Genomic DNA, 25,163 nt, shown 5'->3' on the forward strand with positions numbered 1-25,163 from the left:
CATGTACAAGCAGAGATATGAACGGCTTTCATAAGCCTTTACCTCCTTCTTCATCTGTCATTGGCCAGGGTATGTTATGTGTGCCAGCAGCCTGGAGCCAGAAGAGTTAACCACAGTATGCAAATGGACAAATTGTAATAACAGTCAGTAATGGCGTGGCTCACCTGGGAGAGCACATACATCATAAGTTTAGTCCTAACAATGGGGCCATAGTGATTTGCTTGAGAATGTTAATTTATAGATATAGATTATAAAAAAGTGAAATAAATCTTGATATTTGTTCTTAGTTAAAGGGATAGTTCAACATTTTGACAAATTGGCCCATTGCCATAATCCCTATAGTCATAGCAGTAGGTTCGTTACCTTTAATTGTCGGTGCAAGCTATTTTTAGAAGAGCCGTGAGCTGCTCAGAGCTACGCTACGGAGGCTCATGGGATTTCTTGTTTTCCTCATCAAACTCATCAAATACACAATCCAACAACTCCAAAACGCTCTGGTGGACAAGTTGTGACCTGCACATTCACGACACTATGAGATAATAATGGAACGTTAAGAGACAGAGTTGTTTTAGAGAAGTAAAGGTAACGAACCTACTGCTATTACTATAGCAATTATGGCAATGGGCCAATTTGCCAAAAATGTTGAACTATCCCTTTAATTAAATTAAAACATAACAAAAGGACTAATAAGAGCACTATTAAAGTGACGGATCAATAAGCAGTATCAGTGTTATTGCCAGTGTAGTAAATTCTTACCAATACACAGCACAGCTGCACAACCCGTATCACAGTCAATATTAGAGTTGTGCCAGTGGATGAGGATCATGATGGCCTCGGCCATTATCAAGATGATATTTGGCTTGTTCCCTCACTACTCAACTGACTGTGATTGAGTTGTGTTTTCAAGTAGTTTGCTGTGTGTAGGTGTGACACTGTGATTTAACACAACAACAGACACAGCATGTCGTTTATTTCTCATGTGCTGCATTTAATGGTTGTAGTAGGACTTTCAGAAAGACCTCCTGCTGGCTTTTAGTCAATATCATGAAAGCCCTGATTATTAAATGTAAATAATTAAGGCTCTGTTTGTGATGACAGTTTAGTTTATTTTCTTTCTTTTTCTTTTCTCCTGTGGTTTTCTCTCCATCACATACATGATTATAGGGAATTCTCACTGTGAAGACAATCACATGACCCTAGTGGATGTCAGGCCCACTTGATCTGTATTTCCTTCCCTCTAGAAATAGACTGGTGTCTCTTTCAAAATCCATCAAGTCTTTTCATAATTAAAACTATCAGCAGATACGATTTAGTAAACAGAGAATTGTCCCTGTTGTGATTGAGCCTGCAAAACCCCTTTTAAATGACACATTTCTCCAGGAGTCACTTGATGTTCATTTTCTCTGCTGCAGCAGTTTCAGCATGACATTTGTGCAGTGTTTTCCCACATGCAGAGAGCCGACTTGTGGTTGTAGGCGCCGTGTGGCATGTGACCGACGTGCACGCAGAGACTCGCACAATTTAAGGGGCGAGAGGTTATTTTCCGCGTCTACAATTTACAGATGCTCCTGTTGTGCACAAAAAAGCCTCTCGTTGCCATTCAGTGACTGCAGCGCACACAACTCAAGACAGGTGTAGAGCCAAAAATGAGGTGCATTGAAATCTGTGTGTGAGTGAAATGAGGTGTGTTAATGTAAGATTTATTGGTTTATGGTTATGTGGGTTGCCCCAGTAGAGCTTTTTTTGGGGTAACACTTGCATGACTATTTGACAAACACAAAGGAATAAGTTCATTGACCTGGTATCACAGACTGGAGACATTAATAGACCTATAGAGAAGATACATGCAAACTACTGTTTTGTTCTGTGCTGCATTGGTTGTCTTTGTAGGCATCCACATTGACAGTCAGAGAATAATTCTGGCCAATGAAGTCCACCTTATTGTTTCCTTGTCATTCTCTTGAAGGAGGAGGCCTCTAGAATATCAGAATTTTCTTTGTAATATTAAGGGGGTTCCAGATGATCATTATAGTACATGCGGTGTGATTAATGAATCTAAATTGATCACGCCTTGGCCTGTCACAGTTGTTACATAATCGCCTGATCGCAATCATTTGAGCTAACCGCCATTATTTAGCATAAACGTTCAAATGGTTTTCATTCATCTGTATAAAAACAGCTGGATGAACACTATTTCCTTGTTGTTTTCCACCGTTTGAGGTTTGAATGGTACTCTAATAATGACATCATCATGTTGCGCCCCCTTCCTCTTTGTCTTCTTCTATGGTTTAAAGCAGAAGTAAGCGACCGGAGGGGAACCGTAAGTTTCGCTTTTACCCACCACGTCTCACATTGACGCAGAGGGGAGGGGGGGCGGTGTTTCGTACCCGTGCAGGGAAGTTACATAGTGCAGTTTCAGCCGACGCGACCCGGCTCAGGCTGCAGCGGCAGCACCATTCATCCTATTAACCATTTTTCTACCATTGCAATGAGTCTGGAAACATTATTTTAAGGCCGAAAAACTCTGCAATGTTACTTTAAGAGTTATATTAACACAAACATTCTGCTTACTTCTGATTTAATGACACACTTTGTGGAGTGCCACAAAGATTTCATCAGCGCTTCATTTCTAATATTTGACGACCGCATTTCGATGAATCTATTGACATTAGTATCATGGATTAAGTTGCAAAGCCAGTGAATGGCACTTCTTCTTCATAAGGCGTATGATTATTATTAAACTATGTTTTGACTTATAACAGTGGCATACAATTATCAGAAAAAGACAGTTAAATCGTTAATTGCATTTATATAAGGCAATTAATCGTCAACTAAAATGGTTATGATTGTGACAGCCTTAATTAATCACGCCCATCAATCTTTGCTGTGAAAGTACTAAAAATATATTTATGGTTAATAATGCAAATGACTTAATTTTCCATTCACCGTCAATGACACCTGTAATAACACTAACTCTCCTCTACCACTGAATCTAGTCTGCAGTCCATTTGCCATCCATATTACAAGTCAGTCAGACTGATTCAGTTTGTTTGGTTGAGTGTGGCTTGATGAGGTCAGCTGCTAGCGCATCTTTTTTCATGGTGAATTGAAATTGATGTGTTCTTTATTACCTAATGAACATGCAGTCGTTCCACATCAACGTTGAGCCTCTACTGTGTTTTTCCGTCAATAATTGTCAAGTTTCATTTCCACATCCTCTTTCTGTTTCACCATGTGTGCGTCTTAGCCTCCACACACACACACACACACACACACACACACACACACACACACACACACACACACACACACAGGAGACAGGCTGACATCTTGTTACATGAAACCCAATAAAGGTTTTCCAACAAGTGTTATAAATCTCTCTAAAACCAAAAATTGACAGGCACTGACCACAGAAATCCGAACACATCAGCACTTTTTAAGCACACCGTGGCCGGCCACAGGCGAGGATGCTATAGCAGCTTTTGCTCCCGATGACAGGGAAGCCGGTCCTCTGAGCGCCAGCAGCTCCTCCGCTGTCACAACTACAGAGAGAAGCCGACTGAATCACTGCACCTGCGGTAAATTCAATTTATTGGACATGATTTGGAAAGGCACACTATTGTCTATTTAAGCTCTCACGGCTGACAATGCATATCAGAGCCAGAAACCAAGCCGTGAGGAGGAGGAACTGCCGGCGCAGCTCAGAGACAGGATTGTGTCTCTCCTCAGCGGAAAACCACATGAAAAGCACAGCTCAGCTCTGGCAGGCCCCCGGCCCAATTTAACCCTTGGCTCCTTTATAGGCGGCTCTGAATTAGATCTCATTCTCCTCCAGATAGAAGTGGGGAGAGGCCGAGTCTTTCAGGTGATTCATTGGTCCCAACAGGTTTTTTTCCTCTTTTTTTTTCACTCCCATTGCGTTGACTTTGTGTGGAGTTTAGAGTTGGCTGCGATGAATGGAGCACATTGCGAAGCACATAGCACTGCCAACATATCGCAATCACAGGCACTGAGTCAGCTCGGTCTCTCTCTCCCTCGGCAACAGACATCAAACTGTACAAAACTTTGATAATGATTATCGTGACCACAATATCATGTTTATCAGTGTTGTTGCGGCAATGTAAGAATGTGCAGTTAAATGCTTTAAAACAACTTTGACCATATTTTATCATGTAGATATTTCGTCCCCTTGGAATTATAAGGTTCTATCTGACATTTTTGTCAAAATTGAGTTATTGACATATTCCAGTTCTGGTACTACTTATTAACATACTATGAGGTGTTTTTTCAAGTTTTACGCATTTTTGGTCATTTAATTTGAAAAACAAAAAGGTTCTATCTGCAAACTCCAACTCTATCTTGGTCTTATAAGGTTCTATCTGCGTGAACCAATCAACACTCGGAATACAAACACAAGGACCAATCATGTTCTGATTCTTTATTGTGCCATTGCTGCCCAGTAAAGGCGGGAAAACATACTGTACAATGTAGCCTACAGTTATGTACAGTGTACATAACTGTACTGCCTAACTGTAGGCTAAATAACAATGAATGTAAACAACAAAAAAAGAAACCTCACAGCACAAGATGTCATAATTTCACTGATGCAGGACACCAGTCCGAATAGAAGGCAAGTTTATGTTTTTCTTTACCCTCTCTGTCTTTGTAGATTTTGCCGAAGAGTACCGGTAATCATTGAGTCATTGTTAGCTAATTTACCTTGCTAGCTAGCACTAGCTTGCTACCATTACTTTAGTCTTTTGTAAACATTCGCAGGTAAACACTGTATAAGGGTTATGATTTTCAACAAGCTAGCTAGCTAGCTAGCTAGTTAGAAGGGTATAGTAGGACACAGTCAGGCTACAGAAGAATATTTCTTTAAACATTCACAATCGAGCTCTCTAGCTAGCTTGCTAGCTTATGAGACTGTCACCAGTAGAAAAAATAACTACAGGATGATTTTTAATGTTAGTAGTTTTAAAAATAACCTGTGCATACTGTGTCTACACCAGTGATATTATCTCAATCTACTATTGTCTCTTTAATGCTGTGTTGTTGTTTTTTCCTGAAATGCTAGAGAGGGAAAAACCAATAAAAGAGGAGGAAGAAAAAGACACACAGCACCAGGCAAAGTGACAGAGGCAAGTTGATAGTAGAGCTAGTATTGAGATGACAGAGGACGGAAGTTAACAACAAGAGAGAAACTAAACATTAAAGTGGAAATGAAGCACCCAGCCAATTTAACATAATTCATTAAATTGATTTCCAGTGTGCTTAAAATTAGGCAAACTAACACATGAAACACAAGCATTTAGGAGAAAATGGGAGTTGAAAATTGCTTCTTTTTTTTAGCTAGGGCGCAGCCATCTAGTCATTCGACAGTCCGTGACATCACGGGGTTGGTTGCCTCCACTGGCTGACAGCGACAGACAGTGAAAGTGAAGGACATGCTACAGAGAGACGGTAAAACATGAAACTGTGGAGGCAGTGGATTAGAAGAGACACAGAGGAGACCACTGTATTGCTCCTTTGTGTGATAACTAGTTTTACAGTGTTAAAAACTAGAAAAAAAACCTCTGTTTTCATTAACTGCTGCTAAAAAGGAGCCGCTGCAGCAGCATTTACCTACTGGATCAACCACAACATTACTCCGTCAGTTTTCAGTTTCACTGCCACAGCCCGTCCTCCCCGCTCAAAACGTCGTGGTTGATTCGGTGAATGATCAACTTTCAGTGTTGATCAGAATTTTCCTCTGGATGTAAACATGCTGTAAGAAATGATCACACCGAGATCAGCAGAGGAGTCTTGTTAACAGCTCCGCTGCTGCTGCGGCGGCTCCTTTTTAGCGGCAGTTAATGAAAACAGAGGGTTTTTTTCTAGTTTTTAACACTGTAAAACTAGTTGTCACACGAAGGAGCAATACAGTAGTGGTCTCCTCTGTGTCTCTTCTAATCCAGTGCCTCCACAGTTTCATGTTTTACCGTCTCTGTCTGTAGCTGTCAACCAACCCCGTGACGTCACGGACTGTCGAATGACAAGACGGCTGCGCCCTAGCTAAAGAACTAATGCAAAGCGTCAAACTAAATTTAAAATTTCTCTTTAATGGTTACATTTCATGTGTTCGTTTGACAATTTTTATGTACAGTGGAAAACAGTTTAATGAACTATGTTTATTTGGCTGGCTGCTTCACCTCCACTTTAATGTAACATTGAGCTACAGAGAGAGTGGTCTGATAATAAGATACTGCATTTTATGTAAAAGCTGTGTTTTTTTCCCTCCAGACGAGTGACAATGAGCAAGCAGGAGGAACACAGAACAGAGCAGAGGAGGAGCAGGGGGACATAGCAATGGAGGAGCAGGCAAACACAGCACTGGAGAAGCAGGGAAGCACAGCACAGGAGGAGCAGGGAAGCACAGCACTGGAGGAGCAGAGAAGCACAGCACAGGAGGAGCAGAGAAGCACAGCACAGGAGGAGCAGAGAAGCACAGCACAGGAGGAGCAGGGAAGCACAGCACTGGAGGAGCAGAGAAGCACAGCACAGGAGGAGCAGGGAAGCACAGCACTGGAGGAGCAGGGAAGCACAGCACTGGAGGAGCAGGGTGACATAGCAATGGAGGAGCAGGGTGACATAGCAATGGACGAGCAGGGAAGCACAGCACAGGGGGAGCTGGGGAGAAAATCAAGGAAAAGACGAAAAAATACATCAACTTGGAAAGCACACTGTCGTAAGAATCTCTATCAAGAGGGAAGAGAACATATAAATTCCAAAAATAAAAAGGTACAAGCCAAACAAATTAAAACTTTAAAGGACTGTACAGTGTCATGTAAGTTTAAATGTGCAAAGAAAATAACCACAGCTGAACGGGAGAGATGTTTTGAACAATTCTATCAACTAAGTCAAGACAGGAAGTCTGACTATATAGCCATGACCACAGATTGTGATGTAAAGGAAAGACAAACATGTGAACATCAAAGTAAACGCACCCACTCATTCAAATACTATCTGAATGTAGACGGTAATAAAGTCAGGGTTTGTAAGCAGTTCTATCTAGGCACACATGCCATCAGCCAGAAACCAGTTTACAATACACACCTCAAGAAAAATAAAACAACCGGCATGCCAAAACCAGATGCAAGGGGGTTGCATGCAAAAAAAGTCATTGATCACAGTCAAAAAGAACAGGTCAAGACACACATTTCCTCCTTCCCTGTTGTTGAGTCGCATTATTGCCGTAGCAGCACAGACAGGCAGTACCTAGAGTCATCACTTAACATCTCAAGGATGTATGATCTTTACAAACTTCAATGCAGTGAAAATGGAAATACACCTGTCAAAGAATCATACTATCGATTCATTTTTAACACAGAATTCAACCTTAGCTTTCATGCTCGTAAAAAAGACAGGTGTGATCAGTGTGAAGCATATGAGACCGCTGTAAAGCAAAACCTACTGAGACAAAGTGATGAGGACAGACAAACAAAACACATGGCTGATAAGATAGCAATGCGGCAAGAGCGTCAAAAAGACAGAGAGGATAAAGAACATCTTACAGTCTGTTTTGATTTGCAGAATGTTATTTCATGTCCACGAGCGGAAATTAGCTCATTTTTCTATAAGCGAAAGCTTAACCTGTACAATCTCACTGCCCACAGTTCACAAACAAAAAAAGGCTACTGTGCTCTGTGGACAGAGGCAATGTCAGGGAGGGGTGCAAATGAAATTGCAAGTGCAGTCATTAAAATATTAGAACAGGTTGTAGTTGACCACCCAAATGCCACAAGCATCACAACATGGAGTGACAGCTGTGTACCTCAGAACAGAAACTCCATTATGTCTTTTGCAATGGCAGACTTCTTGAAGAGGCACCCTGAAATACAAACAATCACCATGAAATACTCCACTCCTGGCCATTCAGCAGTACAAGAGGTGGATAATATGCACAGCCATATTGAGAAGGCAATGGCGGTATCAGAGTTTTATTCACCCCTGTCATTCATGCGGGTATTACTGAAGGTGAACAGGAAGAACCCATTCACTGTCATACAGTTGAAAAAAAATGATTTTTATGACTTTCAAGCATGTGCCAAGTTGTTTCAGTACAGACAAGTGCCATTTTCAGACGTCTCACAACTTGTGTTTAGTCAGTGTCCATATACAGTCAATTACACAACATCACATGCACAGTCTCGATTAGCTCAGGTACACATAAGAGGACCAAACAAACACATGAGAACCCTGGCACCTACATCCATCCTGCCCAAACCAAGAGTTCTCATCAAACAGAGCACCATCACAGAGGCAAAAATTTGTGACATTAGGTCAATGTATAAATTCATGCCAGAAACAGACAGAGAATATTACTGTGCTATTTTGAAGAAGTGAGACAAGTCTCATGAAATGTATGACTTTAATGTCATTATTTTTGAAACATTCTGATAACTTATGTAATTGTACTGTTTATCTTAAGTACCAGGCCTATAACATAAGTATATCATAAACTGAAATATTATCACTACGAATAGTTTTTATGTCACATGTTTTGCTCTATGAAGCTGTCATTTTACTATATCTGAAGTACCGGTACTATAACATAGGCTAAGTATTGTAGTTTTTATGTCACATTGTTTGCTCTATGAAGCTGTCATTTTACTATATCTCAAGTACTATAATATAAGTATTCTATATAACTCTGTCATTTAAATATTGTCACTATGAATCGTTTTTATGTCACATGTTTTGCTCTATGAAGTTGTAATTTTACTATATCTAAAGTACCATACTATAACATAAGTATTGTAGTTTTTATGTCACATTGTTTAAAAGCTGTCATTTTATACTATAACATAAGTATTTTATATTATATAACTCTGTCATTTAAATATTATCAATATGAATAGTTTTTATGTCACATGTTTTGCTCTATGAAGCTGCCATTTTACTATAACATAAGTAATGCATTGTAACTGACTGTCATTTAAATAATATCACTACTAATCTGAATGAATGAATCTGAATGTGTTTCTATGTCACGTTTTTGCTCTAAGTTGCTTACAAAGTTACATTAAATGGGCTATACAAAAATTATACAAAATTCCCCTGCCTTGCCTATACTTTTCAGACATGTAAATATGTTTAAAATGTTGGATACTTAACTTTAGAGGACGTTGAAGTGCCATATCATGAGGTAGGAGTATGTTGAAGTTTCAGGCATCTCTGAGCAGCTGCAAGGCCTGGAGTCTGGAGTGGTTGTCCAAAAAAATCGATCCTTAAAAATGTATATCAAGCTTGATGCTCATTTACAACAGTCTTTCTTTCTTCCATCTCACTTCACAAAACGGCAGTCCTGCTGAAAATCCGCGTTGCAAATTGATAGACAGTCCTAAGAATCCAATCCACATCAGGGTCTCAGCCATTTAGTTTTCGCGCCAGTCACTCCTTACGTAACCTAATTATCGTCGCCACGACGTCATAATTGGGTCTGAGTAGATGCACAATAATAATCTGCTGGTTTTCATCCGCTGGACGGCGCTCGGTTTACTATAAACAACGTCAATGAGGTTATTAGCCCATAGATTTAACACCACTTTTCTGTTAATAATGTCCTCTCTCCAACGCTGGCACGCTTCTCTGTTCACACTATCACGTGACGGTGGCGGCACTCGCGCGCGCGCGTGCGTGTGAGCGCGAATGCGCGTGCGTGCGTGCGTGCGTGCGTGCGTGTGTGTGTGTGTGTGTGTGTGTGTGTGTCACGGAAGGTGGTGCTTGGCTTTGACTTCTTCATTGGACTAAATATCTTGTCTTGTGCTTTTTAAATAAGGGAAATGGGGGAAAATAATAATAATAATAATAATAATAATAATAATAATAATACTAATAATAGACACAATTTCACTGCACCAGACAATTTAGAAGTGTTGTCTACAAGTAAATTATTAGTAATCTGTTAGTATTCTCTAGAAATCATTGTTTCCTTTCATGTTTTGTAAGATAGAACCTTATAATTCCAAGCCGATTTTGAGTTCTTTAGAGTTATAAGGTTCTATCTGCATTTAACCTGTTAGAAAAAACACCATTTCCAAATTTTCTAGGATTTTAATATTTTACATTTAGAATACACTTAAGGTGTCTATAATTCCAGTATATGAAACAAACTTGTTCCACATACCAGTTTTGGTATTTAGTATGCAAAAACTTTAAACCTCTATATCTCAAATCTGGGTAGAGTGCAGATAGAACCTTATAATTCCAAGGGGACGATTTGTTTGAATTTAAACATTATCCAACACATCTGTGTCACAGATGGGGGTGAGGGACCAGCAGCAGGACGTCAAACAACTTTCAACCAAACTAAAAATGTTTTACTTTGTTGTTACCCACCGGCCCAGTACGTCAGTGCCATCTGTTTGTAATAAGCTAGTGCAGGTTGATAGATTGACCCTGACTCTTTATTGGTCAGGCTCTAGTTTTTAACTTTTCTTTTTCTGTCGAGCCAACATGCAGGGAGGAGGGAGCATTCGATACTTGTAAAAGTTGGTGAAGTATTCTTCAAAGAAGCACCAAAGTATCGATCCAGTTGTTCTTGGATCAATAACAGAATCTGGCTTCATTCACATGAAAGGCTGTGAAGAAAAAACCAAGTAAAGAAATCTGAAAACAGAATCTGATGATGTCCCCTGAGATTAATGTTGTAAACGTGTCAGGAAAAATAGGAACAAGTAAATATGAACACTGTATGTCAGCTTCACAGATATACAGTATGTGAGTTTACATTAAAGGGATAGTTCACCCAAAATGAGAAGGAACGGAGGACTCTGAAAATTCTCACAGCTCTTAGTTGACATGAGGGTGAGTAGATAATGAGTGAAATTTGAATTTTGGGTGAACTATCCCTTTAAGTATAAGATTCTGTTTGATGTGGGATTCTTAGACCACCCGCTAGAGTAAAAAGTGAGGAAACCGCTTCCCCTGCAAGTTGCCTCGACCATCCTCCGTTAATATTAGACTGCTACCATGTCAGCTATATTTTCAAGATTAGCAAATGTGAATGTTTACTCAGTGGTGTGAGCCCATCCTTGTGAAACGCGTGTTGCAACCTGTAATAAGTCTCTGATTGCCTTCGGGTTAACCTTATCTCTGCCACTCTCACACCTACTGCTTTTAGCACAGGTTGCATATTCTTATCGGTTTACACAAAATCACACACACACCACCATCCTCGGCCCAGTCTGAGGTACCGCTCACTACGTTTCCAAGGGATCGGTTCCTCTCCTGGAGAGCGAGGCTGCAGCGTAGAGGCATTGCAAAGTCAATGAAAAAAACACAATCAAACATAAAAGACAAGAGATGAAAGCGATTCATCTTAACAAAGAGTTTTGCACTGCAAGCTCTTTTTGTAATTGACTTCATGAAGATGAGAGGGAAATAACGGGTTTGTCTGGAACAAACAGGGACACATTTGCGCAGGTGACGCGAGGCAAAGACTCGCCCTGCCCTCAGACGTCGCCTCATTTGGCCACTTAAAGCACCATAATTGTCTCCATGAGTGTGTGTCACAGCTGCAGCTCCAGCCTGCCGACAATGTTGGCAAGTGGACGGAGTCAGCAGGCCAGACTGAGATAACTGCCGTTCATCATCTCCAACTGCAGCAGCATGTACACTCTACCTGCCTCTGTCTCCTCCAGCGCCTCTGTGCCTGCGTCTCACCTCTCCTGGGCCCACCCCGCGGTGACTTCTCTCACATTTCCTCTGTGCTAAATGTACATTGATTGCAATCCTACCAGGGATATTGATGGTGCGGCGTTTTAAAGGGAAAGTTCACCTAAAATTCAAATTTCCCTCATCATCTACTCACCCTCATGTGGACTAAGGGCTGGGAGAAGTTTCAGAGTCCTCCGTAGCTTCTCTGAGTTACGGGGGGGGGTCCGCGCAGCAGTATTTGTCCATATAATGGTTGTCAATGGATACCAACTTTCTATGTCCAAAAAGACACACCAAAAAACATCCAAATACCTCCATACTGCTCGTCTGTAATGTCCCTCTTGTACTGAAGCCCCAACATGAGAAATTGTTCCGAAAAAAATTAAATGAGTCTATATTTTAAGCTTGTTTGTAGCGGAAGCTCCCAGTGTCTCGGTTCACTGCTCTTCCTGTGTCAGTGCAAATCTCGCGTGATTTGCACTGACCGGCGGAACAATTTCTCATGTCAGGGCTTCAATACAAGAGGGACATTACAGACGAGCAGTATGGAGGTATTTGGATGTTTTTTGGTGTGTCTTTTTGGACAAAGAAAGTTGGTATCCATTGACAACCATTATATGGACAAATACTGCTGCGCGGACCCCCCCGTAACTCAGAGAAGGCACAGAGGACTCTGAAAATTCTCACAGCTCTTAGTCGACATGAGGGTGAGTAGATAATGAGTAAGAGATTTGAATTTTGGGTGAACTATCCCTTTAAGTAACAAGGAAGTGGGCAAAGGATCCGGAGCGCTGTAGCTGCACTGCACTGCTGAAAGGCCTCCAGAGCCAGTCAGGATGTTTCAGCTTGTCCTATCCACGTTAGCTGGCTGACAACATTTCAAACATGATTCACTTTGTTGTTTGATTACTCAGCCTGGACAGCTCTGTGTAACTTGAACTCCACTGTACATGAAGTGAATCATGAGCGTATCATCTGCAGAGAGACTTTTTTATCCATGCAGAGGAACAGATGGGTGCACCCATCCAACACCTGTGTCCCGGGGGTCCCCTATGCTGTATGTGTATTTGTCTGCTTTACATATGTGCATAAGAACACACCCCGCATCCTCAGGCCCATGCACACACATTCACACACACACACACACCCTGTGGTGGAGCTATGGGGAATGTGCAGGCAATCCAGCATTGTCTTTTCTGTGCCGGTGAACACTGCAGGGCTTTTGGGATGCGATCAAGGTGGAGGACACACACAGCAAAGGAGTGCGTTCACACACACACACACACACACAACGCAGCCTCAAGGTCCTTTTTATAGCTGGGTCCTGATGTGCACCGCAAACTGAGAAGCGATTGCAGTGAGAAAACAAGAGAGAGAGAGAGCGGGAGGGGGGGGGGGGAGAGGAAAAACTGGGAGCGAGAGATAGCAAGAGGCCATGTGATTAAAATAGAAACACAAGGACACACGACAGAAGACAGGCAAAGAAGAGGTGGTGACGGATGCTCCTCTGGTAGATGAAGGGGAGACGGAGACAGACACAGCAAATAATAGAGAGCGACTGGAGCAGGAGATGAAGAATGAAAAATTAGAAATGACAAAGAGGTTAAGGAAGTGATGGATGACACTGCTGGAGTCAGAGGAGCTGACTCAGATAATGTGAGAGCTTCATTTTCCCAAATACTGTTTATCTCTTCAATGGAAAGTTCAAGGATTCAGTCAGGGACTCGCTGTCATTCCGGACATTTAATTATCTCCTATCCTTTATTTCAGAAGGAGTTTATTCTTTATCACACTCACAGATTATCTTGAGCGTTTTTGCCCCGTGTTAGTTGCCTTCTTCTGATGCCTGCAGTGTTTTAATCAGCCTATTTTACTTTGCAGGGATTTTGGTAAGGCAAATTACCATAGCCGTTAACAGCTGATGCAATGTTCTCCGGAATAATTAATCTATTTTTAGTATTCTTAGTTGCAAGTCTCCCAGTCTCCAGCATGGGAGAATTTATCAGAGGAAAAAGACAGAAAGTCATCATGTTGCTGCCGCTGCTACATTATAGACACTAACCAGCAGAGGGACAGGGAGCTCAATTATCTCACTTTCATCTTGCAACAGTCACAGAAGATGGAGACGGATCTGTCCCTCGGTTCATCAAACAGTGGCCCTGAACTTTGCTGTGGAAACTCATCAGGGGCCTCCCTGTCCCTTCCTTCAGTTCTGCTGTCTTCCTTCCTTTCATCCATCTTCTGGTTCTGCATTGTCTAGTCAAGGTAGTCCAGACGTCCAGCTGTGTCCTCTAGGTCTTTCTAGTTTACACCTTGAAGTCCTAGATCAAGGCCATAAACTAAAATGCAGTGGTTAAAATAAAGATGCTCTATGCAAGTTTTACTGAAGTTTTGACCCCTCAATACTTTGTGAATGGGTGAAATGTTAATTTGAATGTATTAAAGGATAGCCCTTTGAGATGTAGCATCTCATTTTCAAGGGGGTCCTTTTTTTTCTTTCTTTCTTTTTTTTTTTTTTTTACATGAATTAGCTTTAATTGTTAAAGGGATAGTTCACCCAAAATTCAAATTTCACTCATTATCTACTCACCCTCATGTCCGGCGGAACAATTTCTCATGTCGGGGCTTCAATACAAGAGAGACATTACATACGAGCAGGATGTAGGTATTTGGATGTTTTTTGGTGTGTCTTTTTGGACGAAGAAAGTTGGTATCCATTGACAACCATTATATGGACAAATACTGCTGCGCGGACCCCCCCGTAACTCAGAGAAGGCACGGAGGACTCTGAAAATTCTCACAGCTCTTAGTCGACATGAGGGTGAGTAGATAATGAGTGAAATTTGAATTTTGGGTGAACTATCCCTTTAAAATCTAGATGCTGATATCCCAGAGGACAAACTCTGTCCAGGTAAGAACTTACTGAGCTGTACAACAGTCCCATACATAGAGAAATGTGTGGAGCAGCGCCACAGAATCAAGACCAAGCGCCACAAATTGATTCAATTTTTTTTTCTGTCAACGCAATATCGTTCTGTTCATTCATCTCTGCATAGCACCCCCCACCCCGTCAGACGGTACGACAAACAAACACACACACACACACCGACGGGGGGGGGGCGGCGCAGTCCCTCACTCGTCATATGTGTCTCCCGCTGATGATGATGTCTCGCTCCATGTGTCGTTGCTATATTTATAGCGCCACACAGAGAGGAGAACTGCCAGGTATTAAAAAAAATGAGTGGAGTCTGTACCATCTGATGGAAAACACAATTAGTCTGACAGTTATAGAAGATGTCAAGAAAGTAGGTGAGATGTAATGAATAAATTAGTTTGCAAATCAAATGGTAGCATATATCTACGCCCAGGCTGATTGTTATTCATGTTTGAGAGTCGCGGTTTTTCCAGGCTCCCCATCACGCAAAAGTGATGGATGAAACCCCCCCCCCCCCCTCAACAGTCAGTGAGTGTATCCATCAACAGCCATGATTCCTGTCATAACGTCCTTGAACAGGACGCCACACCCCGACCTGCTCCCTCATTGGAAGTCCCTCTGAATGAGCACATCGGATTAATGCTTCAAATGAGGAATTTGAATTCCCCCGAAGCCTTGTGGGTGCGGGTGGGTCGGGACCCTGGCCAGACCCCCTGGGAAATTCATCTCACAATCCTTCACTGGCTCCGCAGTCATCCCAGCATCAGCATCATCTAAGGTCAGGGTGAGATAATGGTCAGGGTTAATGCTCTCTCTGCAAGTTCAAGCAGGTTTTATCAGTCACCCTCATTGAATTATGAATAAAAAGAGGGTAGTGGAGGCCAGAGTCTCCTTCATCACATAATGGGCTGGATGAGGGCTCACAGAGGACTCGATTAGAACTAATTAGAATCAGAGATAAGGAGTTCAGATGTGATGCCATGTTCCCCTCAGCTCTCTTTGTTTGGTTTTGTTTCACATTGCAAAATCAGCTCGGCCTTGAGGTGCACTCTCTCTACACACACACACACACAGACAAAACCAAAACATTAAAAGCCCTCAGCATACAGTTTTCATTTTTTTCCCTTTTACAGTTCTGTTAAGGAAGGAAAACTCATCTTGCATCACTGAGTCTGATCGTATCAGATATGATCTTAATCATCTTGTACCAACTTTTCAACTCAGTAGGAGTAATTGAAAACACATTATTTAAAAAAAGACAGGACAGTAATGTGACTGAACAGTAATGTGACCACTCCCTTCAGGATATCAGTGTCAACTGCCCTGCCATACAAGTTTTATGGCTGAGTGTCAGCTGTTTGGTTGAAGGTCTCAGGTTCCACTGTACTACATGGTTGAGTGAGCTGTGGCTCAACGGTTCCATGGTGTAATGGTTAGCACTCTGGACTCTGAATCCAGCGATCCGAGTTCAAATCTCGGTGGGACCTGTTTCTTTGTTTTGAATCCCACTTCTGACAGACAGTTTTCATGTTGAGGTGGAATCAGTGATCAATACTACTCGTGAGAAGATTTGCATGTGTGATCCATATCAAGCACACAGAGCACTCTTCACAGGCCTACAGTCAGTTCAGGATATGTTAATGACAAGTTGTCATGACAAAGACATTTTCTGGTAACGTCCCTTTCATTAATGTCAAGTTGTCATAATCAAGACAATTCAAACAATGTCAAGTTGTTATTACAGAAACCGAATGACACTTAATGACAACAGTCATAAACATTTATGACATTGACATAATGTTTATGACACATTCATGACTGTCTTATGACACTGTTATGCCAGTGTCATGTCACGCTTATAAATATAATTCAGGTGCAGTGTTACCCATGGTTGAGTGAGTTGAAGTGGTGTGGTTCCATGGTGTAATGGTTAGCACTCTGGACTCTGAATCCAGCGATCCGAGTTCAAATCTCGGAGGGACCTGTTTCTTTGGTGATTGCGAGCTATTCAGACTGCCTCATCTTTAATGTTGCAGATTACCCATCAGTGCCCATTGGACCTGAATGTTAGATCTACATACTGTACATGATGGGATATGTTTACGTCCAGTGCTGTGAGACAACTTTTTGCAGACAATATCTATGCCTGCCAGAGCGTGAGGGGCCCACATGTAATGTATCCCAGTCAGGATGGCCGAGCGGTCTAAGGCGCTGCGTTCAGGTCGCAGTCTCCTCTGGAGGCGTGGGTTCGAATCCCACTTCTGACAGACAATTTTCATGTTGTGAGGTGGAATCATTGATCAATGCTTGTGAGAAGATTAGTGGGTAAAGCTTTATATTAAGGTCCTTGTAATATGCGTTAGTTAATAGGTAATAAGGCCATTATAAGTGATTACAAGATGCTTATTAACATTATTATACGTTTATAAGACTATATATGTATTAATAGTCTCATTATAATATAGTTTATAGCAGACTATAGGTGGAAGGTGGAATCAGTGATCAATACTACTTGTGAGAAGATTTGTGTGTGTGATCCATTTCAACTAGCCCAACCATTATGTCTTTGTTATGCCTTTATTAATCTTAAGGTCCGTGTAATAAGCGTTAGTTAATAGGTAATAAGGCTCTTATAAGTGCTTACAAGTAATAATAGTCTCATTATAATATAGTTAATAGTAGTATCTTAAAATTGTTCATAATGACATTACAAACACATATATTGAGTCAACTAGCCCAACCATGATGTCTTTGTCATGCCTTTATTAATCTTTTTTTTTGTTTGATTTATTAACATTAATATATACTTTATTGCTCATCTATTATAAGTTAACTATGCACTTGTTTACAGTTAACTGTGCTTTTTGCAGGTACTGGATCTAAAGCGAGAACAATGTCTTATTATAGTCTCTTATAGTCTGCTATAAACTATATTATAATGAGACTATTAATACGTATAGTCTTATAAACGCATAATAATGTTAATAAGCATCTTGTAATCACTTATAAGGGCCTTATTACCTATTAACTAACGCATATTACAAGGACCGTTACCCACAAATCTTCTCACAAGCTGATTGATCACTGATTCTAAATCACAACATGAAAACTTTCTGTCAGAAGTGGGATTCGAACTCACGCCTCCAGAGGAGACTGCGACCTGAACGCAGCGCCTTAGACCGCTCGGCCATCCTGACTGGAGTACATCACATGTGGGCCCCTCACACACTGGCCAAAGCAGGCATAGATATTGTCTGCAAAAAGTTGTCTCACAGCACTGGACGTAAACATATCCCATCATGTACAGTATGTAGATCTAACATTCACATTCAGGTCCAATGGGCACTAATGGGTAATCTGCAACATTAAAGATGAGGCAGTCTGAATAGCTCGCAATCACCAAAGAAACAGGTCCCACCGAGATTTGAACTCAGATCGCTGGATTCAGAGTCCAGAGTGCTAACCATTACACCATGGAACCACTGAAACACTATTCACTCAACCATGTAGTCCAGTGGAACCTGAGACCTTCAACCAAACAGCTGACACTCAGCCATAAAACTTGTATGGCAGAGCAGTTAACACTGATATCCTGAAGGGAGTGGTCACATCACTGTTAAGTCTGTCATAAAATAATCCTGTCTTTTTTTTTTTAATAATGTGTTTTCAATTAGTTGAGTACAGGTACATCTGGACCCCTCAAACATCTAAGTTGCTGCATTCAGGTTACCGTCTCCTCTTTTGAGTTGCAGATACTCATCATACTCATAGTACATCAATACTACTTGTGAGAGGGTTTGTGTGTGTGATCCATTTCAAGCACACAGAGCACTCTTAACTCTGAATCCCACAATCTGAGTTAAAATCTCAGTGAGACCTGACTGTTTGGTGGTCGCTTACTACAAAGACTGTCTCTTCTTTGATGTTGCAGATCACCCAGTTTTGGAGATTAATCTTTAGATCCAGAGATTACCCACTAGTGCTCATTGAATATTCATGCTAGTTGTACACGTTGGGATATGTTTAGGCCCAGTGCTTTGTGACTGGTGCAACTGATTTATCTTTTTTCAGATGTCTTTGTTTGCTTTGGGTCACGTGTGAGGGGTCCAGTCAGGATGGCTCAACATCTAAGGTGCTGCATTCAGGTTACAGTCTCCTTTTTTGAGTTACAGACAACTTCTAGCTAAAGTTAGCTGAGCAGCCAGAGCTAGTTAGCATAATTAGCCTGTAAGAATTTACAAGAGCTTTAGATGACTGACCCTCTTGTGTTTTGTCAGGTACCAGCAGAGTTGACTAGCTTGTCAGGGGTTCCATGGTGTAATGGTTAGCACTTTGGACTTTGAATCCAGCGATCCGAGTTTAAATCTCGGTGGAACCTCACACTTTGGTGTTCGTGAACCACGAAGACTACAGCATCTTTCAGGTTACCCATTAGTTCTCCTTGGATTTTAAGGATATCTGAAGCCTTTGAATATTCTCATTTGTCCAGGTCATTGTTATCTCAAGGAAATTTAATTCGAATGCAACTGGACGTGGTTATTTGTCTAGACAAATAACCAAGTCCAGTTGCATTCGATTTAAATTTCCTAGAGATAAAGGATATCTGAAGGCCTGGTGCTTTTTCGCTCATACAATTTATCTGCAGGCGATAGGTTTGGGTCATGTGTGATGGGATCCTTGAAAAATCAGTCAGGACTGTGCTGTGTTCAGGTCGCAGTCTCCTCTGGAGGTGTGGGTTCAAATCCCACTTCTTCTGACAGACAGCTTTCATGTTGTGAGGTGGAATTGGTGATCAATACTACTTGTGAGAGGGTTTGCGTGTGTGATCCATTTCAAGCACACAGAATACTCTTAAAGTAGAAGTAAGCGATCCGGTCGTTTTGGCTAATGCTGCGTTCCAGGCAGGCTTTTGAAACCGTAAATTACAGCTTCAAGTCACAACTTACGACTTTGTAGCGTTCCAGGCAACCCACTCGTGTTTTTCCGACCTGTTTTACCGGTGAAAGTCACTATAACGGCCACTCGTAACTTCCGACCCGTGAACTCGTACCAGATCGAACTGGTACAACTTCACAGGTCGGAAAAACACCAGTTACGAGTTGCCTTGAACGCACCATAACAGTCCTCGTCCCTACGTCACCACATTCACGGCGTCCCTTGGCTGCACACACAGCCTTGCATGCCGTTCTCTCTCCTCATTGGATAAAAACTGTAGGATACGAGAAATATTTTCTCCTCGGCTCAGAGCAGAGCAGAATGACTGACAGACCCGTGTTTCGGTCCAAACACTCTATGTAAGTGATTGCTGTCGGAAGATATAACTATTTAAGACTTATATTAACACAAATATATCACTTACTTCTGCTTTAACTCTGAATCCCACAATCTGAGTTAAAATCTCAGTGAGACCTGACTGTTTGATGGTCGCTTGCTACAAAGACTGTCTCTTCTTTGATGTTGCAGATCACCCAGTTTTGGAGATTAATCTTTAGATCCAGAGATAACCCATTAGTGCTAATTGGATATTCATGCTAGTTGTACATGTTGGGATATGTTTAGGCCCAGTGCTTTGTGACTGGTGCAACTGATTTATCTTTTTTCAGATGTCTTTGTTTGCTTTGGGTCACGTGTGAGGGGTCCAGTCAGGATGGCTCAACATCTAAGGTGCTGCATTCAGGTTACAGTCTCCTTTTTTGAGTTACAGACAACTTCTAGCTAAAGTTAGCTGAGCAGCCAGAGCTAGTTAGCATAATTAGCCTGTAAGAATTTACAAGAGCTTTAGATGACTGACCCTCTTGTGTTTTGTCAGGTACCAGCAGAGTTGACTAGCTTGTCAGGGGTTCCATGGTGTAATGGTTAGCACTTTGGACTTTGAATCCAGCGATCCGAGTTCAAATCTCGGTGGAACCTCACACTTTGGTGTTCGTGAACCACGAAGACTACAGCATCTTTCAGGTTACCCATTAGTTCTCCTTGGATTTTAAGGATATCTGAAGCCTTTGAATATTCTCATTTGTCCAGGTCATTGTTATCTCAAGGAAATTTAATTCGAATGCAACTGGACGTGGTTATTTGTCTAGACAAATAACCAAGTCCAGTTGCATTCGATTTAAATTTCCTAGAGATAAAGGATATCTGAAGGCCTGGTGCTTTTTCGCTCATACAATTTATCTGCAGGCGATAGGTTTGGGTCATGTGTGATGGGATCCTTGAAAAATCAGTCAGGACTGTGCTGTGTTCAGGTCGCAGTCTCCTCTGGAGGTGTGGGTTCAAATCCCACTTCTTCTGACAGACAGCTTTCATGTTGTGAGGTGGAATTGGTGATCAATACTACTTGTGAGAGGGTTTGCGTGTGTGATCCATTTCAAGCACACAGAATACTCTTAAAGTAGAAGTAAGCGATCCGGTCGTTTTGGCTAATGCTGCGTTCCAGGCAGGCTTTTGAAACCGTAAATTACAGCTTCAAGTCACAACTTACGACTTGGTAGCGTTCCAGGCAACCCACTCGTGTTTTTCCGACCTGTTTTACCGGTGAAAGTCACTATAACGGCCACTCGTAACTTCCGACCCGTGAACTCGTACCAGATCGAACTGGTACAACTTCACAGGTCGGAAAAACACCAGTTACGAGTTGCCTTGAACGCACCATAACAGTCCTCGTCCCTACGTCACCACATTCACGGCGTCCCTTGGCTGCACACACAGCCTTGCATGCCGTTCTCTCTCCTCATTGGATAAAAACTGTAGGATACGAGAAATATTTTCTCCTCGGCTCAGAGCAGAGCAGAATGACTGACAGACCCGTGTTTCGGTCCAAACACTCTATGTAAGTGATTGCTGTCGGAAGATATAACTATTTAAGACTTATATTAACACAAATATATCACTTACTTCTGCTTTAACTCTGAATCCCACAATCTGAGTTAAAATCTCAGTGAGACCTGACTGTTTGATGGTCGCTTGCTACAAAGACTGTCTCTTCTTTGATGTTGCAGATCACCCAGTTTTGGAGATTAATCTTTAGATCCAGAGATAACCCATTAGTGCTAATTGGATATTCATGCTAGTTGTACATGTTGGGATATGTTTAGGCCCAGTGCTTTGTGACTGGTGCAACTGATTTATCTTTTTTCAGATGTCTTTGTTTGCTTTGGGTCACGTGTGAGGGGTCCAGTCAGGATGGCTCAACATCTAAGGTGCTGCATTCAGGTTACAGTCTCCTTTTTTGAGTTACAGACAACTTCTAGCTAAAGTTAGCTGAGCAGCCAGAGCTAGTTAGCATAATTAGCCTGTAAGAATTTACAAGAGCTTTAGATGACTGACCCTCTTGTGTTTTGTCAGGTACCAGCAGAGTTGACTAGCTTGTCAGGGGTTCCATGGTGTAATGGTTAGCACTTTGGACTTTGAATCCAGCGATCCGAGTTCAAATCTCGGTGGAACCTCACACTTTGGTGTTCGTGAACCATGAAGACTACAGCATCTTTCAGGTTACCCATTAGTTCTCCTTGGATTTTAAGGATATCTGAAGCCTTTGAATATTCTCATTTGTCCAGGTCATTGTTATCTCAAGGAAATTTAATTCGAATGCAACTGGACGTGGTTATTTGTCTAGACAAATAACCAAGTCCAGTTGCATTCGATTTAAATTTCCTAGAGATAAAAGATATCTGAAGGCCTGGTGCTTTTTCGCTCATACAATTTATCTGCAGGCGATAGGTTTGGGTCATGTGTGATGGGATCCTTGAAAAATCAGTCAGGACTGTGCTGTGTTCAGGTCGCAGTCTCCTCTGGAGGTGTGGGTTCAAATCCCACTTCTTCTGACAGACAGCTTTCATGTTGTGAGGTGGAATTGGTGATCAATACTACTTGTGAGAGGGTTTGCGTGTGTGATCCATTTCAAGCACACAGAATACTCTTAACACTGAATCCCACAATCTGAGTTAAAATCTCAGTGAGACCTGACTGTTTGATGGTCGCTTGCTACAAAGACTGTCTCTTCTTTGATGTTGCAGACCACCCATTTTTGGAGATTACGTAATCTTTAGATCCAGAGATAACCCATTAGTGCTCATTGGATATTCATGCTAGTTGTACATGTTGGGATATGTTTAGGCCCAGTGCTTTGTGCCTGGTGCAACTGATTTATCTTTTTTCAGATGTCTTTACTTGCTTTGGGTCACGTGTGAGGGTTCCAGTCAGGATGGATAAACATCTAAGGTGCTGCATTCAGGTTACCGTCTCCTCTTTTGAGTTATAGAAAACTTGGAGAGGTAGCGGGCGTCTGCAATGTCCCCTTTCCACACTCGAGGACATTGCAGGCGCCTGCTACCTCTCCAGAGCAAGAAACATCATCAGAGACCCCTCCCACCCTAGCCACATCCTTTTTGAACTTCTGCCCTCAGGGTGGCGATACAGGTCCATAAAAACTCGTACCAACAGACTTTTGCACAGTTTTTTCCCCAAAGCCATCCAGACTCTCAACAAACACACACAGTAAATTCATCATTGCTCCACATACCCCTATACACCACCACTCACAAGCACATGCACAAGCACTTTGACCCACGTAACCTGCCATGTTGTATTCGTCTCCTTATCTTCTTCTAACTGAGTTCTAAAACTTGAACTCGCGTGTTCGTTTGATGAAGTACGCAGGAGACGTTTAGTTACAAAATTTTAGATATTTATTTATAAAAGAATCAACTAGGAAAAGAGATCGTGTACAGAGCTCCGGACCAGACTAAGTTTCCCTGACCAACATGCCGCAGCAGCATCAGTTCACGAAGTCTGATGCTGTCTACTGTCCCTGTCTGGTTTTATAGTTACTGATTACACAAATGCAAGATATGATGTAATTGATGTAATGTGCATCCTCATTGGCTGGAGTCCGTACGCCATGACCTCGTGTCTGACCCCAATCTCATGCTTGGTGCTGATCAGCTGTTGATAGCTCCTATTAAACAAGGTACAAGAGAAAGAGAAAAGGACAAGACACGCAACCCCCTGCATTCGTCAGCTTTCCCCTGTGTCAGTTGACTATCACAGTTACACTAGGTACGAAGACCAGATATCCCAATTGTTTATCAAACAACCAGTACACTCAGTCCCTGTGTGTAACTGCTACTTCCCATGTCATGTGTATGTCATTCTCTGGGCTGTAAGAGCAAAACACAGTAATTACACCAATTATAGAAAAGTTGATTACATGCTTCATTATTAAACTGATTGTCACGAGCTTATCATATGTCTAAGGCAAATGTCAATATCCCAAACATTATAGCAATATACGATTTTGGGGTAAATATCACAACATAACCCATGCGTTTTTTGCTTTTTGTTGTTTGCTTGTTTGTGTGTCTGTTTGTTTTCTCATTTCTGTTTTCCTGCTTTTATGATGTGTGTGATTTTAAGTATGTATGCCACCACTGTGATGGGCTGTTGCAATTTCATTGTATTTTAATGCAGTGACAATAAAGGCCTCTTATCTTATCTCTAACTTCTAGCTAAAGTTAGCTGAGCAGCCAGAGCTAGTTAGCATAATTAGCCTGTAAGAATTTACAGGAGCTTTAGATGACTGACCCTGTTGTGTTTTGTCAGGTACCAGCAGAGTTGACTAGCCTGTCAGGGGTTCCATGGTGTAATGGTTAGCACTTTGGACTTTGAATCCAGCGATCTGAGTTCAAATCTTGGTGGAACCTGACACTTTGTTTGTGAGCCACGAAGACTACAGCATCTTTCAGGTTACCAGTTTGTTCTCGTTGAATTTTAAGGATATCTGAAGGCCTGGTGCTTTTTCTCTAATAGAATTTATCAGCAGGCGATTTGTTTTGGGTCATGTGTGATGGGATCTTTGCAGCGTTTTTCAGTCAGGATGGCCGAGCGGCCTCTTCTGGAGGCATGGGTTCGAATCCCACTTCTGACAGTAGTTGCGGATCTTGATTCCTGTGAGGTGTCATTGGCAAAAAACAATGATACTTTTTAAAGAGTTGGTGTTTGTGGTCCGTTTCAAGCACTCAGGGGACATGGTGGTTGAAACCATCTTAGACTTTAGTGAACATAGTAAAACCATTCTCAAATGCTGAAATGCTCATCTTGCTGTATTGAATGACACATTTTAATATTGTGACAAGAACCATCAGGCCTAACAGGCTGATAACTTTGGCTAAAAGGATGATGTAGCAGTTATAGACACCTAGCTCAAGTTAGCTGAGCAACCTCACCTAGTTAACATAATTAAAGTGAAATTCCGGCGTAAGTGTAAACCATGGTCAAACACACCGTAACACCGAGTTAGACCCCCCCTCGAGAGATCAATTTGCCCGACCGCTACATTCACGAGATCCACCAACTTCAGCAAATACCGCAATATCGCCACACACGGCGCTGTCCGGATCCACTGTCTGACCGCAACCAAAACGCCACCATTTGCCCAAAATAATGCTCAGAACTGCACCAAATGTCATCAATAGTACACACAGGGTCCCAGCACGTAGTACGAGTTGTCAAACATCTGCTAGCTTTGCCTGTT

The 25,163-nt window shown here is 41.8% G+C and overlaps 1 protein-coding gene and 9 non-coding genes across 10 annotated transcripts in view; 8 read left to right on the plus strand and 2 right to left on the minus strand.

Annotated features, from left to right (window-relative positions):
* Nucleotides 1–25,163, plus strand: part of tmtc1 (transmembrane O-mannosyltransferase targeting cadherins 1) — a 200,838-nt gene that overhangs the window by 9,862 nt on the left and 165,813 nt on the right. The window lies entirely within an intron of this gene.
* On the plus strand, nt 16,051–16,122 carry trnaq-cug (transfer RNA glutamine (anticodon CUG)). Its single transcript has one exon. It is a non-coding gene; the product is annotated as a tRNA-Gln (tRNA).
* trnaq-cug (transfer RNA glutamine (anticodon CUG)) lies at nt 16,548–16,619 on the plus strand. The gene has a single exon. It is a non-coding gene; the product is annotated as a tRNA-Gln (tRNA).
* On the plus strand, nt 16,820–16,902 carry trnal-cag (transfer RNA leucine (anticodon CAG)). The gene has a single exon. It is a non-coding gene; the product is annotated as a tRNA-Leu (tRNA).
* Nucleotides 17,750–17,832, minus strand: trnal-cag (transfer RNA leucine (anticodon CAG)). The gene has a single exon. It is a non-coding gene; the product is annotated as a tRNA-Leu (tRNA).
* trnaq-cug (transfer RNA glutamine (anticodon CUG)) lies at nt 18,045–18,116 on the minus strand. The gene has a single exon. It is a non-coding gene; the product is annotated as a tRNA-Gln (tRNA).
* Nucleotides 18,942–19,013, plus strand: trnaq-uug (transfer RNA glutamine (anticodon UUG)). Its single transcript has one exon. It is a non-coding gene; the product is annotated as a tRNA-Gln (tRNA).
* Nucleotides 20,474–20,545, plus strand: trnaq-uug (transfer RNA glutamine (anticodon UUG)). The gene has a single exon. It is a non-coding gene; the product is annotated as a tRNA-Gln (tRNA).
* trnaq-uug (transfer RNA glutamine (anticodon UUG)) lies at nt 22,006–22,077 on the plus strand. The gene has a single exon. It is a non-coding gene; the product is annotated as a tRNA-Gln (tRNA).
* On the plus strand, nt 24,262–24,333 carry trnaq-uug (transfer RNA glutamine (anticodon UUG)). The gene has a single exon. It is a non-coding gene; the product is annotated as a tRNA-Gln (tRNA).

This window comes from Trachurus japonicus, chromosome 23 (assembly GCF_045865225.1).
Source record: "Trachurus japonicus isolate A0001 chromosome 23, Traja_1.0".
Classification (NCBI taxonomy): Eukaryota; Metazoa; Chordata; class Actinopteri; order Carangiformes; family Carangidae; genus Trachurus; species Trachurus japonicus.